General features: G+C 45.6%; 1 long non-coding RNA gene across 1 annotated transcript in view; it reads right to left on the bottom strand.

Annotated features, from left to right (window-relative positions):
* Positions 1 to 3,793: 3,793 nt before the first annotated feature.
* Positions 3,794 to 16,184, bottom strand: part of LOC121272913 — a 37,400-nt gene continuing 25,009 nt past the window's right edge. Inside the window, exon 3 of the long non-coding RNA XR_005941922.1 lies at positions 3,794 to 3,952. This is a non-coding gene — a long non-coding RNA (uncharacterized LOC121272913). The remainder of the gene's footprint in view (positions 3,953 to 16,184) is intronic.

Genomic DNA, 16,184 nt, shown 5'->3' with positions numbered 1-16,184 from the left:
GCTGGTGGAAATGGCAGAGGATGATCCTTTGAATGCAGAAGCTGGTGGAGTGATAAGTGAGGACAAGGGGGACCCTATCATGTTTCTGGGAGGGAGGGGAAGGCGTGAGGGTGGATGCGCGGGAGATGGGGCTGGACACGGTTGAGGGCCCTGGTTTTCCACCCACGGTCGTTGACAGGGCCCTCAACTGTGTCCGGCCCATCTCCCGCGCATCCACCCTCACGCTGTCTCCTCCCTCCCAGGAACATGACAGGGTCCCCCTTGTCCTCACTTGTCACCCACCAGCCTCCGCATTCAAAGGATCATCCTCCGCCACTTCCGCCAACTCCAGCATGATGCCACCACCAAACACATATTCCCTTCACCCAGCCTGGCAGCATTCCATGGGAACATTCCCTCCGGGATACCCTGGTCCACTCCTCCATCACCCCCTACTCCTCAACCCTCACCTACGGCACCTCCCCATGCATATGCAAAAGATGCAACACCTGCCCCTTCACTTCCTCTCTCCTCACCGTCCAAGGGCCCAAACACTCCTTTCAAGTGAAGCAGCATTTCACTTGCATTTCCCCCAACTTAGTCTACTGCATTCGTTGCTCCCAATGCAGTCTCCTTTTCATTGGAGAGACCAAACGCAAACTGGGCGACTGCTTTACAGAACACCTTCGGTCTGTCTGCAAGAATGACCCAAACCTCCCTGTCGCTTGCCATTTTAACACTCCACCTCGCTCTCTTGCCCAAATGTCTGTCCTTGGCTTGCTGCATTGTTCCAGTGAAGCCCAATGCAAACTGGAGGAACAGCACTTCATCTTCCGATTAGGTACTTTACAGCCTTCCGGACTGAATATTGAATTCAACAACTTTAGATCTTGAACTCCCTCCTCCATCCCCACCCCCTTTCCGCGTTTCTTCCCCCTCCCTTTTGTTTTTTCCAATAATTTATATAGATTTTTCTTTTCCCACCTATTTCCATTATTTTTAAATCTATACCTTTTATGCCATGTTAGTCTTATTTCGCCCCACCCCCACTAGAGCTGCACCTTGTGTGTCCTGCCATCCATTCTTAATTAGCACATTCTTTTAGATAATATCACCACCTTCAACACCTCTTTGTTCTTTTGTCTGTGACATCTTTTGATTATCTGCTCCTATCATTGCTTGCTTGTCCCTACAACCACCGCCCCCCCCCCCCACTTCTCTCCCCCCACCCCCCACCTTAAACCAGCTTATATTTCACCCCTCTCCTATTTTTACTCAGTTCTGTTGAAGGGTCATGAGAACTCGAAACGTCAACTTTGTTCTTCTCCGCCGATACTGCCAGACCTGCTGAGTTTTTCCAGGTAATTCTGTTTTTGTTTTGGATTTCCAGCATCTGCAGATTTTTGTTTTTATTTTTTTTTTTATAGCTATACTTATTAAGTTTGCCTTACAAACTCTTTTGGATCATCACCACTTTTTACAGGCTGCCGAACAATATTTTTGTTTACAACATGGGAATAGGTGTGGAAAGATATGTGTTTTATATGCTGTATAAGTAATCTTAACCTATATGCCAGAGCGTGTTTTTATATTATGAATAAGTGGGTTTACACTGTGAAGCTTTGAACAAGGGATACAAAGAAAATGTTAACTTAAGCACCTACAAGACCAAAATCATTTCTGTAAAATCTTGAAATCTGAAACAAAAATCATTGTCTCACCCCAAATATTCCTTCTGTGCGGAGAACAGCAACATGTTTGTATCATTTTCAAGTCCGAAAATGCTCATGGCATTGAGTCCACTACTTCGAAAGACCAAACAAGGATTAGTCTTAGTTCTGTCTACAAATATGACCGAGTCGCCTTTTGCTTGCCATACATCAGTTTAACTTGTCAGCTGTGGCTCAAGTGGTAGTATTATTGCTTTTGAGGCAGAAGGTTGCGGGTTCAAATTCCACCGGAGACCTGAGTACAATAACCCAGGCTGGCATTATGGCGCAGTACTGAAAGAGTGTTGCACTGTTGGAGGTGTCATCTTTCAGTTGAGATGTTAAAACAAAAGTCCTCTCTGCCTTCTCAGGTAAACACAAAAGATTCCATAGCAGAATTTTGAAGAGGAGCAGGGGAGTTATCTGTGGTGTCTTGCCAATACTTATCCCTCAATCAACACAACTAATACAGATTATCTGGTCATTATCTCATTGCTGTTGGTGGGAGCTTGCTGTGTGCAATTTGGCTGCCTTGTTTCCTCAAATACAATAGCTATTACCTTCAAAAGAATTTCAGTGGCTGTAAAGTGTGTTGCGACGTCCTGAGGCTCTAAAAGGCATTACATAAATGCAAATCTTTATTTCTCGCCCACCCTCATTGTGATCTATCTTTCTTTGGACACCTTCAGATTTGCTGCTGCCCCGGTAAGGAGGGAACATAAAGGACTTGAGGATCAAGGATCAAGGCATCTACTGGGATTGAGACCAAGGTCTTCAGCAGGTAAGGGTTTGGAATTGACAGGAAGGAGAGTTAAAGGCCATCTCCTACCATTGAGGTGACCTCAAGGTCTTTACCGCGATTACATAGGGGCCGCTGGCATCTTCCATGCGGAATTGCAGAGGAGAGTTTCACCCAATATCTCAAAGCAGATGTATACCATGAGTTTGTTCTCATAGAGTTGTTAGAAATTACAATTCAAATGAGATCTTATTGCATTTGCAAAATTAAATTGGTCAATGATCTTGAAATGAAATCAGAATGCTTTGATCTGATTGACTAAAACTATGAAGGGCATGGACCACATTGTTGCTTGTATTGTCTGTGGAATGTAAACAGTGAAAGATGTACAGTAAAAATCTGAAGAATCGAATATCCCAGGCGATCTGTCCACAAATTTGTGTTAAGTGGAGCTTTGTGAAAGCAGAGGAAGACCCATTCCCACATGAATACATCTCTATGTAATCTGATACGCCTGCAAATGTGGTCTATGTCAAAAACAACAGATTCAAAAGCCAAATGAAAACACAGTAAAGTGGCAAATGTGTGAAAAAGTCTTTATTCAATTTGTCCACACCATACAATGGCCTGACCTTATAAAAGGCCGGAGCTTTGCATTGAAATATGTCAGGAATTAGCTCTGGAAAAATCCATAATCTTTTTATGCTTAGCATGTTGTCTTTGGGCGGTCCACCATCAATGCAGTCAAACATGTTTTTGGCGTTTTCGTGCTGTAGTACAAAATCCCAGAACATCTCTACATCCGTTGTTGCATCGACTAAGGAAACAGGCAGGGGAGAGGGCAGGCATTCTCAGGCTCTTCAGTTGAAGAATGTATTGCATCCACGATTGCATCATCTGTCAATTCCGTTGTGCAGTATATGACTTTATTCCACCTGTGGGTAATTTTCCATGGTTGTCTCTGCTGGAATTCCTATGCTGGCCTTCTGCAGGTGAGCAAAAAGTGCCTCACCCTTGGGTTTTGAGCAAAAAAAGTTGTTCATCATCACCCAGCTCCTCCTCGTTGCTGACATCTTGTGCAGTCGTAACCTGTTTGAGCCCAGCGTGGTGGAAGCAGTTGGCAATTGTGGCTTCCGTCACCATCTTTCACACCTTCTTCATCATGAACATAGCCTCTAGAACATTTGGGTTGTATTTCTGCTTCTTATCGATGGCCTCAATAACCTGAGAGATCAGCTGCCATCGGTAGTAGGTTTTCAGGTTCCTAATCACCCCCTGACCCATTGACTGGAGATTGGCAATGGCGTTGGGAGGCAAGAACATCAATTTGACTCTCTTGAAGTCAGTTATGTCGGGGTGTGCAGGGAAACTGTCGGTAATGATGGCAATCTTCCTTTTCTTTCACTGATATGCCTTGTCCACGTTCCTGATCCATGCCTCAAAAATGCTGGAGGTCACCCGGGTTGTTTTCTTAGCCTCGTACTGCGTGGGCAGTTCATGAAGCAACATGGCTTCTTGGACTTTCCTATCACAAGAAATGTAATAACCGCTATTTAGTAGGCAAGTTATACCTTAAACTACAGAAAAGATCCCCCATGTGACTCTTAACATGACCAAAAATTCCACACCATGGTTATGCTTTACATTATCCTTTAAGTGGACATTTTATTCTCCCAGAACCAGTCCAAAGCTATTCTCTGCTCCTGATGGCCTGCTTCTTTTTCCTTTTCTCAGTCAGGTGACTTCTAACCCCAGAACTGACTTCCACTATGAGGGTTACACTGGAGGTTCCTTTTCTTTAGCCCAAGTTAGGCAAATCTTCCAGCCGCCATTAACTCCTCAGGAACTCGGTCTCACCAAACTGAATGCGAGCTCCCACGTGCACTCTGCATGGTGAACAACAGGGTCAGCATTTCTTCTGCTTCAGGAGCAAGAATAGCTACCTGTATCTCCTGCTCTCTCTTTCCCTCCCTCTCAGGTTCTTGTAAGCTCACTTGGGTCTGTGAGGTTCCATGATATGTTAGGAAACACTGTAGCTCAATACTACAATGGCTTGCTATGGACCCCTCCCTTCCCAAAGCCCATCTACATGGCAATGTGAATCACATGGGCCTTGTATCTAGGTAGAAATGTCAATTAGCTATTCTCTAGCGGTGTTCAGATGAAATGTGGGACTGATTTAAATTCTCCATGTAGCATCACTGAGGCTGCTGGTTGTCCATAGGGAGAAAACTGCTAATTATGCCAAAGAATTTCATAGAACCAGAGGGAAGTGAGACATTAGAGGAGAACTGGAGACCTGGAACCCAGGGCAGTCCTGCCCCTCGCTTCATCAATGCTGAACTAGATCTAATGTTGGAGGCCGTGAGGGAGGTACTCTTACTAAATGGTGGTAGGAAGAAGCCACTACATTATTCACAGGACTAAATGGATCATTCAGATGTTTTCCTACTATCTTTATTTACCGTTTTTCTCTATTTGCACTGTATAAATGATAACACTTTAAGCCACGTGCCTGGGACTCCTTTCATTGTTGCCTTAAAACGGAAAGAGGTATGAAGTGGTGAAAGACATAGCAGGATCTTCCATGGAGAGGCCAAAGCATCTGGGCAGACCTGCTGGTGGTAAGTTATTAGATGTTCCAGGTTTCATTTTCCATGTATGTGCTAGCACAGGTATCCCAGATTCCCTTCCATGCCGTGCTTCTCAACCTCGGTCAAAGGGACTCACCTGAAATATTTCTGGATCAGGAGATTTCTGACATTCATGGAATCCTCTTGAGCCCTTTGCACCCTGAGCTGTGCCTATCCACCTTGTTGTGCATCTGAGGCACCTCTCTGTCCAGAATAAACTCCCTCTCCCTCCACTTCCTTCCCTCTCACCTTCTGCTCCTGCTCTTTCCATGATGAGCTGTCTCCTTCTAGGGTCTCAACATCCTCAGGTTCATGTAGAGTAAAGGGTTAGCTCTAATGAAAGTTACTGAGCATGAGCATAAGGGGCTGTGTCATAGTGATGTCACTCATTGAGAAGATCAGTGAGAAGCAGCACCTCAGAGAGTAGCTATAGTTATTCCCTGATGTTCTATAACCTTGCGAATAGTTACTGATGTAAATAGAGGCATTTTGAATGAAAGAACATTGCCACCAGCAAGAATCCCGAGACAAACCCACAATAACAGATGGCGGTAGCAGTGACTATACACAGATGAACAGTAGAGAATGACAGAAAATGCCTAAAGAGAAACCCACTAGTACAGAGAAGAGGGTGAAGGCCTTTGAGGTCAACCCAGCAACCACACTGCAGAGGAAAAACATGAACGCAACCAGTAGCTAGCAAGACAAGCAGTGTGGAAATAAGGATTTGTGACCCAGGGTGGGAGATGGCTCTACTTTACTCCTGCCAGAATCATTCCAAAATATAAAGGGTCCTAGACAGGCTGATCAAGGAAAAAATTGGAGAAGGTGTTTCATCCGGTATCACAATGCTTCAGATCTTGCGAGTAAAGATAACAAAGACCAAGTTAGCACTTCGTTATATACTGTCAGGAGCATCGCGAATGATGTGCTTCCCAGACAGGGGGTGAACAAAGAGACAGCTTCCTACAAGGGTGTCATTGGAGACTCTGACTCATACCGTAATCTATTTAAAAATATTGTGATAGAGAGGGCAAAATTTAATTGATGCAGTCAAAAACAGGGTGAATGGATCGACTCATTAATCAATCAGTTGTATCTCCTAGCCAACAATTGTGAATATGGAACATTAAAAGGCGATCCGATCAGAAATAGAATAATCATTGTTGATTTAGATGAAAACCTCTCTGACATTTTACAATTTCGGAGTTAACTTTAAGTAAAGCTGTACAACTGGCCAGGCAGAGCAAAGAGCTGAGGCAAAATAAGATCTTTGTACAAATGCAAGGAAAATTCCACAAAAACAGCCCAATGAAATTGTTCAGTTTGTGGGTTCTAAAACCAAAGGTATAGCAAGGCAGCAACCAGAGAAGCACCCTAAAAAGGCACCAGCCACCATTTTTCAATGTCCTCACTGTGGCAGGAAGAAGGTCCACATGCTGGAAGAATGCGCTGCCCAAATTGTGCAGTGCCATGGCTGTGGAGAGATAGGCTATTTTAAAGCGGTCTGCCATTCCAGGAAATCTGTTTCCAAGACAGAAATAAAGGTAGGAAAGATAGGACATAAAGATAGGTAGGAAAGTAAGTTGTGGAGAGGACGTAAGGAAGCTAACAAACAGATATGATAGGTTAAGTGAATGGGCAAAGATCTGGCAGATGGAGCATGATGTAGGAAAATGTGAAAAAGGACAGGATTTTTAAGTCTGCGGGCAGGCATGATTGGCGGGCCTGGGATCAGCTGGGGAACGGACTGCCAACCGTGATCAGCCCCGACTACCACCACGAAGCACGCGCTGAAATGCTCAGCCCTGCTGGGGTGGGGGCGGGAGGAGGGCAGGTGTTGACGTAAGTGAGGGCACGGGCGAGAGCTGAATGAAAGCTTCCTGAAGGCAAAGAGCTGCCTCAGGTGCTGAAGACTTGAAAACAATTAAATAAAGTCTTTCAAATCAGCAAAAAGATGTCCAAGCATCACAATCAGTCATCTGAGTATATACAAGATAAAAATGATGTCCATAGATTTTTTTAAAAATTTAATAACGGAAACCTCACCCCATCCTTGGGATGAGGTTTCATGAAAAATGCAGAGAACGCCTGGCTGATTTGCTCGTTCACCAGCCGTAAGGTTGGACTGACCATGAAAAATCAGAGGCAATTGCAACTTTAATTATACTAATTGGCCTCTTAATTGTTGGCGGGCTTCTGACTTCTGACTTTTGTGCACGCCCGCCAACCGAAATATTGCGCGAGTGTGGGATGACGTTGGGACACTACAGTCCTCTGAGGAACTGGATGCAGTACTCCAGATGAGGCCTAGTGTCTTATACAAGTTCAACATGACCTCCTTACTCTTGTACTCAATGCCCCTTTTAATAAAGCCTAAGATACTATATGCTTTACTAACTGCTCTCTCGACTTGCCCTGCCATCTTGCGTGACCTACGTATGTATACACTAAGTTCTCTTTGTTCCTGCACCTCCTTTAGAGGCTGTCCCTTTATTTTATACCATCTTACCATATCTTTTCTGCCAAAATTAATCACCTCACACTTCTCTGCATTGAACTTCATCTGCCACTTGTCTGCCCAATTCACCAACATGCCCATGTCCTTTTGAAGTTCAAGACTATCCTCATCACAGTTGACAACATTTCCAATCTTGGTATCGTCTGCAAATTTTGAAATCATGCCCTGCATACCACAGTCTAGATCATTAATATATATAAGGAAGAGCAAGGGTCCCAAAACTGGCCCCTGGGGAACTCCACTACATCCCTTCCACGAATCTGAAAAACAACCATTTATCACTACTCTCTGTTTCCTGTCACTCAGCCAACTTCTTACCTAAGTGCCCACTTTCTCTTTTATTCCATGACCTAGAATTTTACTCACAAGTCTGTTGTGTGGCACTGCATCAAATGCCTTTTGAAAATCCATATACACCTCATCAACAGCATTTCCCTTATCAGCCTTCTCTGATACCTCCTCAAAAAATTCCAGCAAGATGGTTAAACATGGTTTCCCCTTAATGAATCCAAACAGGCTTTCCTTAATTATCCTGCACTTATCTAAGTGACTATTGATTTTATCCCGTACTATAGTTTCCAGATGTTTTCCTATCACTGAGGTCAAACTGACTGGTCTATAGTTTCTAGCTTTACCCTTGCACCCCTTTTTGAACATTTACAATTCTCCAGTCCTCTGGCACCTCCCCGTTTCTAAGGAAGGCTGGAAGATTATCACTAGTGCCTCTGCAATTTACACTCTCACTTCCCTCAGTACCGTTGGATGCATTTCATCTGGTCCTGGTACCTTATCTACTTTAAGTAAAAATAGCCTTTCTAATACCTCCTTCCTCTTGATTGTAAGTTCTTCTAGTGTACCAGCTACCTTCTATCTCATCTCGGTAGCATCTTCTTCCTTTGTAAAGACAAATGAAAAGTACTCGTTGAACACCTCCACTCCTTCTCCTGCCTCCACATGCAAGTCCCTTTTTTGTCCCTAATCAGCCCTACTCTTTCTTTAGCTACCCATTTATTATTTGCATGCTTATAGAAGATCCTGGGATTCCCTTTTATGTTCGCTGCCAGCCTCTTTTCATGCTCTCTCCTTGCTTTGCTTATTAGTTTCTTCACTTCCCCTCTGGTCCTTTTATATTCAGCCTGATTCTCCACTGTATTTTCTACCTGACATATGTTGTACATGCACTTCTTCCTTTACATCTTTACCTCTATCTCTCTCATCATCCTGGGCACTCTGGATTTATTTGTCCTACTTTTCCCCTTCAAAGGAATATACCTTGACATTGCCTGCAATACCTTTTCTTTGAAGGTGGCCCCTTGTTCAGCCTTCATCTTTTCTGCCAATATTTGATTCCAACTCGCTTGACTCAGATGCATTCTCATCCCATCGAAGTTGGCTTAACCCAATAATTATCCCTGCTTTGGATTATTCCATCCTTATCCATGATTAACCAAAGCCTCATGTTACAATGGCCACTGTCCCCTAGAGGCTCTTCGACTGATATTTGATCCACTTGGGCCAACTCATTCCCCAGGACCAGGTCCAAAAGTGCATGTCCTCTAGTTGGACTGGAAACATACTGCTGCAGAAAATTATCTTGAACGTATTCCAGGAACTGTCACCCCTCTTGTCCCTTTGTAGTATTCCTATCCCAGTCTATATTTGGATAATTGAAGTCCTCCAGTATGATCACACTATAATTCTTGCACCTCTCCATAATTTCTTTACGAATTTGTTTTTCCACATCCCTTCCACTAATTGGTGTCTACACACTACACCAATCAATGTTATTGCACCTTTTTCATTCCTTACCTCTAGCCAGAGAGCTTCCATCCTTGACCCCTCTGGAACATCCCCTCTCTCCAGTACTGTAATGCCATCTTTAACCAATACTGCCACTTCCCGCCCTTTTCCTTCTTCCCTGACTCTCCTAAACAACTTGTACCCAGGAATATTTAATGCCCAGCCCTGCCCTACTTTCAGCCAGGTTTCTGTTATAACAATATCATAATTCGATTTGTCAACCTGTGCCTGCAGTTCTCCAATCTTATAAACCACACTCCGTGATTCACATACATGCACATTAGCCCTGATTTAGGCTTTTTTTTTAAACTTTCCCCTTTATTCTGACCTCATCTAATGACTTACTATTGCCTGCTCTAATTCTATCTACCTTGATACTACTCTCTGATATATGCTCGTTATCAGTTGATGCATCACTACTTCCCACTGCCAGTTTTTCTCCTCTGTATTCTGAGTATCCCCTCAGGCTCCCATTCCCCTGCCAATCTAGTTTAAACCCCCAACAGCACTAGCCAACCTCCCCACAAGGACATTAGTCCCAGTCCTGTTAAAATGTAACCAGTCCTTCTTGCACAGATCCCACCTGCCCCAAAACTGATCCCAATGCCTCTGAAATCTAAAGTTCTCCCTCCTACTCCATTTCTTCAGCCACGTGTTGAACTGCTCAATCTAACTATTCTTATGCTCATTAGCACGTGGCACTGGGAGTAATCCTGAGATTATTGCTGTTGAGGTCCTGCTTTTTAATTCCCTTCCTAACTCCTTAAAATCTGCTTTCAGGGCCTCATCGCTTTTCCTACCTATGTCATTGGTCCCAATGTGGACCACAACCTCTAGCTGCTCGCCCTCCCCAAAAGAATGTCCTGCAGCCGGTCTCTGATAGCCTTGACCCTGGCACCATGGAGGCAACATACCATCCTGCAGTAACATCTATGACCACAGGAATGCCTGTCTGCTCCTCTAACTATGGAATCCCCTGCCACTATAGCACTTTCACTCTCCCACTTACCCTTCTGTGCAGCTGAGCTAGCCGTGGTTCTTGCTACAGTCCTCTGAGGAGCCATCTCGCACACCAAAATGGAAAAACGGTTAGAGGGTGAAATAGCCTCAGAGGATTCCTGCACTACCTGCCTGTTTCTCTTAGATTCTCTGGCGGTCACCCATTCCCTCTCTGCCTGTGTACTTCTTAGCTGTGATGTGATCACCTCTCTAAACATGGTATCCACATAATCCTCAGCCTTACAGATGCACCACAGTGACTCCAGCCACTGCTAAAGTTCTGCAACCCAGAGCTCAATTTTCTGCAGCTGGTGACACTTTCTGCGGTTGTAGTTATCGAGGGCACTTTGTGCCTGCACAACTTCCCACATCCCACAAGATTCACATTCCACATGGCCAAGCCGCACTGATATACCTTAAACTTTATATAAAGTGTTTACTCACCTGTCACTCAACAATTGTCTCCTCCTCTCCCTCTTGTGTCTCTTTATGAAGTCCTGCTGCTTTCTCCCTCTCGTGCTCTTTTATCTCCTGGGTTCCTCTCTGGTTCTCTTTGACTTCACACTTGATTTTCTCCAAATCTGGTCAGTCCACTGAGACACACCAACAGCACCACAACTAGCTCCTTTTTGAACTCTCCGCTCCTCTCGCGCTCTTTTATTATGTGTTAATTAATTAAATTATTTTTCTTAATTTACTTTATAATTAACAAATCCTACCACTCAGGATAAACTTACTACTATTTATAAACTGTACTGATGCTAATAAAACCTTACAATTACAAATAAATGACCAATTTGAAAGACAATCAAAGAAAAGGCAATAGATACTCACCAGCCAATCACCTACCTACTCCCTTGTGATGTCACACCTTGATTTGTCTACACCAAAGAAGGTCCTACACTCACAACTGAAAAGAGTCAGGAGTGAGGTAGAGGTGATGCTTAAACAAGGGGTCATTTAACCCATCACTAAACCAGTCAGGTGGTGCTTTGGTATTGTGGCAATCCCAAAACCTGATGGCTCCATTTGAACCTGCGTTGACCTGACATGTTTCAACAAGGCAGTAGAAAGAGAAATCCATCCAATGGCATTGGTAGATGAGAACTTGGCCAAATTTGCAAAAAGTACATTCTTCACCAAACTTGATGCCAACAGCGGATTCTGGCAGCTACCACTGGATCACAAGTCAAAGCTCTTAACCACTTTCTTTACCCACTTTGGATAGTACTGCTTTAACCATCTGCCATTTGGCATCACAATCTGCCCCAGAAATTTTCCAATGGACCATGCCCAACTTACTGGAGGGCATGGAAGGCGTCATATGCCACATGGACGACTTTTAGATCCATGGTTCAACAAAAGAAGAACATGACCAACAGGTCAGGGAAGCCTTATTAACACTGAAAGAGGTTGGCTTGGCACTCACTGACAAATTTGAGTTTTCTAGGCCCACGATAATATTTCTAGGTCATATTATACAAGCAACTGGAATTACCACAGACCCAAAGAAATCAAAAGCATCAAAGAAATTCCCACCACCCAGAAGTATAACAGAGCTACAAAGGTTTATGGGCATGGTCAACCAATTAGGTAAAATATTAGCCCACTTAGCCCAGATAAATGAACCCCTCAGACAATTTTCACGACAGGACCAGGCTTGGTGCTGGACTAAGCATTAGCAGCAATCATTTGAACAAATCAAAACGATGCTAACATTCTCAAGGTCCTATCCCACTACGATACTAAACTTCTCATGATTGTCACAGCAATGCATCTGCAACAGGTCTGGAAGCAGTGCTATTTCAGGTCCAAAGTGATGGCAAAAGAACACCTATTTACTAGGTCATTAAAGAAGACTGAATAGCACTATGCGTTATAGAAAAAGAAGCACTTGCAGTGACTTGGGCATGTGAGGAATTCTTTGGTTACATTGTGCGCTTGCAGTTTGAGTGAGACCTATCATAAGCCACTCGTAAACTTGTTGAACACAAAAGAAATCGCAAAGATGCCATCCATGATCAAGGGATTCAGATTAAGACTCATGTAATATGATGCTACCACTGAGTACATAGAGGGTAAATATCAGACTAAGGCCGACACTCTATCACGCAAACCCACAAATTAAACCAGCACAGAAACTAAAACTTTCATTGAAGAAGTTGAAATCTTCACAACCCTGACTACTCAATACTTGCCAGCAACAGACCAGAAGTTGCAACAATTTTGTGAAGCTCAGAGGCAAGATGAAGAGTACATTTAGATTTGCCAGGTCGGATAGCCACATGAAATTCCAAGCAACACCATGCTGGGGCAATACTTTGAACTAGATTAGTGTCATAGATGACCTTCTGGTATACAATGAAAGACTGGTGGTACCATGAGCTCTCTGCCTGGAGGTCCACCAGAAGATTCACCAAGGACATTTTGGGTTTTTTTTTATATTCAATCACGAGACGTGGGCATCACTGGCTAGATGGTGTATGGCTTGAAGGGGAAATTCCAGGTGGTGGTGGTATTACCAAGTGTCAAACCAGGGCACAACAGTCCATATGGTGGCCAGGTATTACATGCTCTATCGAAGACATGAAGTGAAATTTTCCATGCCTGCTGGCGTCAGATATGTTTGGCACTGTGAGCAGACAATATGGTGAGAAGGCCAAAAATCGGTTTCATGACGTCGTGAAACCAGGTTGCAATCGTCTGCTCTGCCTGTCAATGGCAGGCTGCGTTTCCCACCATCGGATGTCAGGAACTTCATTGTAATACATCTGCACATCATTATAAGCCCAGCTTGCTGGAATCATCCCCCCACGTGAAATTTACCGCCCATGTTGGCAGTAAAACATGCTGGTGCAGAACATATCTTGACAAGTGTAGAAGCCAGGACTTACGTCAGGGTCTTGCTTACATTGCTGACATCTGAAGAGCAAACACACAGAGCCTGACAGCAACGAGACCTGGAGGAACGTCCATCGCATGCTGGGTGGGTCTCAGGAAGGGGGAAGGAATAAGTTGGGGGGGAAGTGCAGGGTGATGGGGAGAGTCCAGGAGGTGAGTGGGGAAGGAGCTCGAAGGATGGAAGGAGTGCCAAAAGGGGAAGGATTTCGGAGGGGAGGGATGTGCAGGTGAACGTGCAAGGGAGAGGTCTGTTGAGTTGATAACTGCCTCCTGGAGAGCTAACTGAGGGAGGGTGTGGTACAGGGAATAGTGAGAATGACCGAGGGTAGAGTGCGGCAGTAGGGTGGGAGGGTGAGGGTGCAACGGTATCGGTAGAAGGGACAGTGAGGGTGGTTGGTAGGGACCCAGAGGCAGACATGGACCCTGGGGGTGGGAAGGAGGAGGTCAGGGAGGTTAATGTGGATGGGGTGGGATTTTCAGGAAGGGAGGGAACATGCATGTTCACCTGGAGGTCCCAAAAGAAAATGGTTGTGGCTGGTAGGTGATGGTGGTGAGGTGGAAGGTAATGGCGGGGGGGGGGGTGGGGTCATCAGTGATGGGGGAAAGGAAATGGGTGACTGGAGGAGGGGAAAGGATGCAGGATCTCAAGAAAAACTGTAGCACTATCATGCTTGCTAATTCGAAACTGAAATGAGAGTCATGGTGGGTGAGAACAGGTGCTGCATGAGAGTGTGATCAGTGGGTGGGTGGAGATGCAGGTCAGCTCAGATGGACAACTGAAAGAGAACCCCAGCAGGCAGCATTGAAAATGCTCAGGACATTGAGATGAATGTGATGGAGGAAGGATCCGCGTGCGTGGGGGAATGCTTGCATGAGGCTCCAAAAGGCCCTGCCACACACACAATTCTCCCTCCAGCTGGCTGAGTGCAGCTGAACTACTAGTGAATGGTGGGTTGGCAGGGGGTGGGGAGGGGGAGGGTGCAGAATGGGATGCAGTGGGAGGACTTACAAAGCCTGTAAATGAAGGTAAGAGGCACCATTACACATTATTCAGTCAAAGTGAATATATTTTCAGATTATAAAGTAACAAAGTGTGTTCATCCATGCAACCAACTGTGATCAGAATTTCTTAACTCTTCAACGCCTTAGACTTCTAGGTGCTGCCCTGACACCAACTGGATGGGTGGAGACATCCTGTGCAATGGTTGGCCCTGTTGCCTCCGATGACTTCAGCATGAGTCCTCTGTAGAGCTGAGGCCTTGGGGGCCCCGACTTGCTTTGGCTGTCCTCCAGTGGGCCAGCTGCTCCCTCTGCAGTGACAGAAGATAAGGTTGAGGGGAAAGGGGACTCGGAGAGAGAGGACAGCCTCTGAGATTCCTGAGTGGATGATCCGAGGGTGACCAGCTGCAGCTCCTCCTCCCTTCGGGTGCCCAAGGTCCCTGGCTTGACTTCTTGAGGGGAAAGAGCACCTGAGGGGAGATCGAGGTGCCTCATTTTCATTTGTATTGCCCCTGCGGGAACTCACCTATGGCTACCGCGATGGAGTGCAGGTCTGCGCATATCTCAGCATTCTGCTGGATCAGAGTGTCCTTGGCACCCGCCATCCTTCCCATGGAGATCTCCCATGGTGTACATGTGGGCGCCACTTCATCAGAGAACAGGCGGACGCATTCCTCCGAATCACATGCCACTCTGTTGAGGGTTTCCAACAGCTCTGCGTGATGCTACTTCGCCTTCTGCTGACCTTCTACGATGAGTTGGAAGGCCAAATCCAGAGGCTCATCCTTTGAATCGGACCTCACAGATGCCTTTTCCCCAGCTGTCCTCAGAGTGCCGGGGAGCTCGGCTGAATCTGCCTCGTCCTGTTGTAGTGTCCACCAGATTGTGAACCCGAGCCTGCTCTAGATTTATGTCCCACTGAGGTGTGTGTCTCTGTACTGGTAGAGGGCATGGGTAAGCGCTGTGATGGGACTTCCAGGCTGCTTATTTCCAACTCTTCAATGGAGGAGGAGTCTGTTGGCTGGAGATGAAGACGTAGATGGGTGCTTGGCTGGCTGAGGGTGATGGCCGTTTGGCCGAGCTCCCTGTGAACCAAAGTAGGGATAATTAGTCTATGTCTGCAGAATCTAAAGCAGGAGAGAGAGAGCATTCACATTTGTGCTGAGAGAGGGGTGATGATGGTGCAGGATCCTCAGGTATGTTTTTGCTGCTGACCTCACTATTGCCACAGGCACTGTCCACGTCCTCACCAGTCAGCATGATGGCACACTCCTCAAAGCGAGTGAGAGGCCTAATATGAGCCACTCCACCCACGGTCTAGGACCTCTTACTGTTACTGTGAGCAGGCTTATACTGCATGGAAACAGATGGAGAGAGTGTGAGCAGGGTGCATGACACTGCCTGGAATGTTTGTGTGGTGCGTGGAGCTATGGACGTGATGAGGATGTGAGCCCCAGGGGATATGAGCCTAATGGAGATGTGAAAATGTGTGTGAGAGTTAGTGGTATTGTCCCTTAAGGTGTGAGATCCCTGTGGATGTGCAATGGGTTTGTGAGTGTGTGAGTTGAGAGTGATGAGAAGAGTGAGTTACTCTGGTGGAACAGATGAGACCATTCACCTGTAGAGGCACTAGGTGGCTGTCCTCTTTTGCAGAGCATTGGTGCTGACCACTCCTGCCACTGCATCTCATGCTGGATTGGTAATTTTTTGCTGCCCCTGCTGCGGCCAGAGCGGTGATAGAGGACATCACGGCAGGCCTCCACTGCATCCAAAACGCACTCGAGGGTCATGTCATTAAACCAGAGGGCTGCAGTCTTATTGCCTTCCAAGGCCATGTCTTCTTTGCAGCAGTCCTGGACTGGAAGCACTGAGAGGTGTTCATGTGGCTGCACTTTGAATATGGT

Source organism: Carcharodon carcharias, chromosome 2, assembly GCF_017639515.1.
Source record: "Carcharodon carcharias isolate sCarCar2 chromosome 2, sCarCar2.pri, whole genome shotgun sequence".
Classification (NCBI taxonomy): Eukaryota; Metazoa; Chordata; class Chondrichthyes; order Lamniformes; family Lamnidae; genus Carcharodon; species Carcharodon carcharias.
The sequence above is the reverse complement of the archived record's forward strand: the minus strand, read 5'-3'. Positions and strand labels throughout refer to the sequence as shown.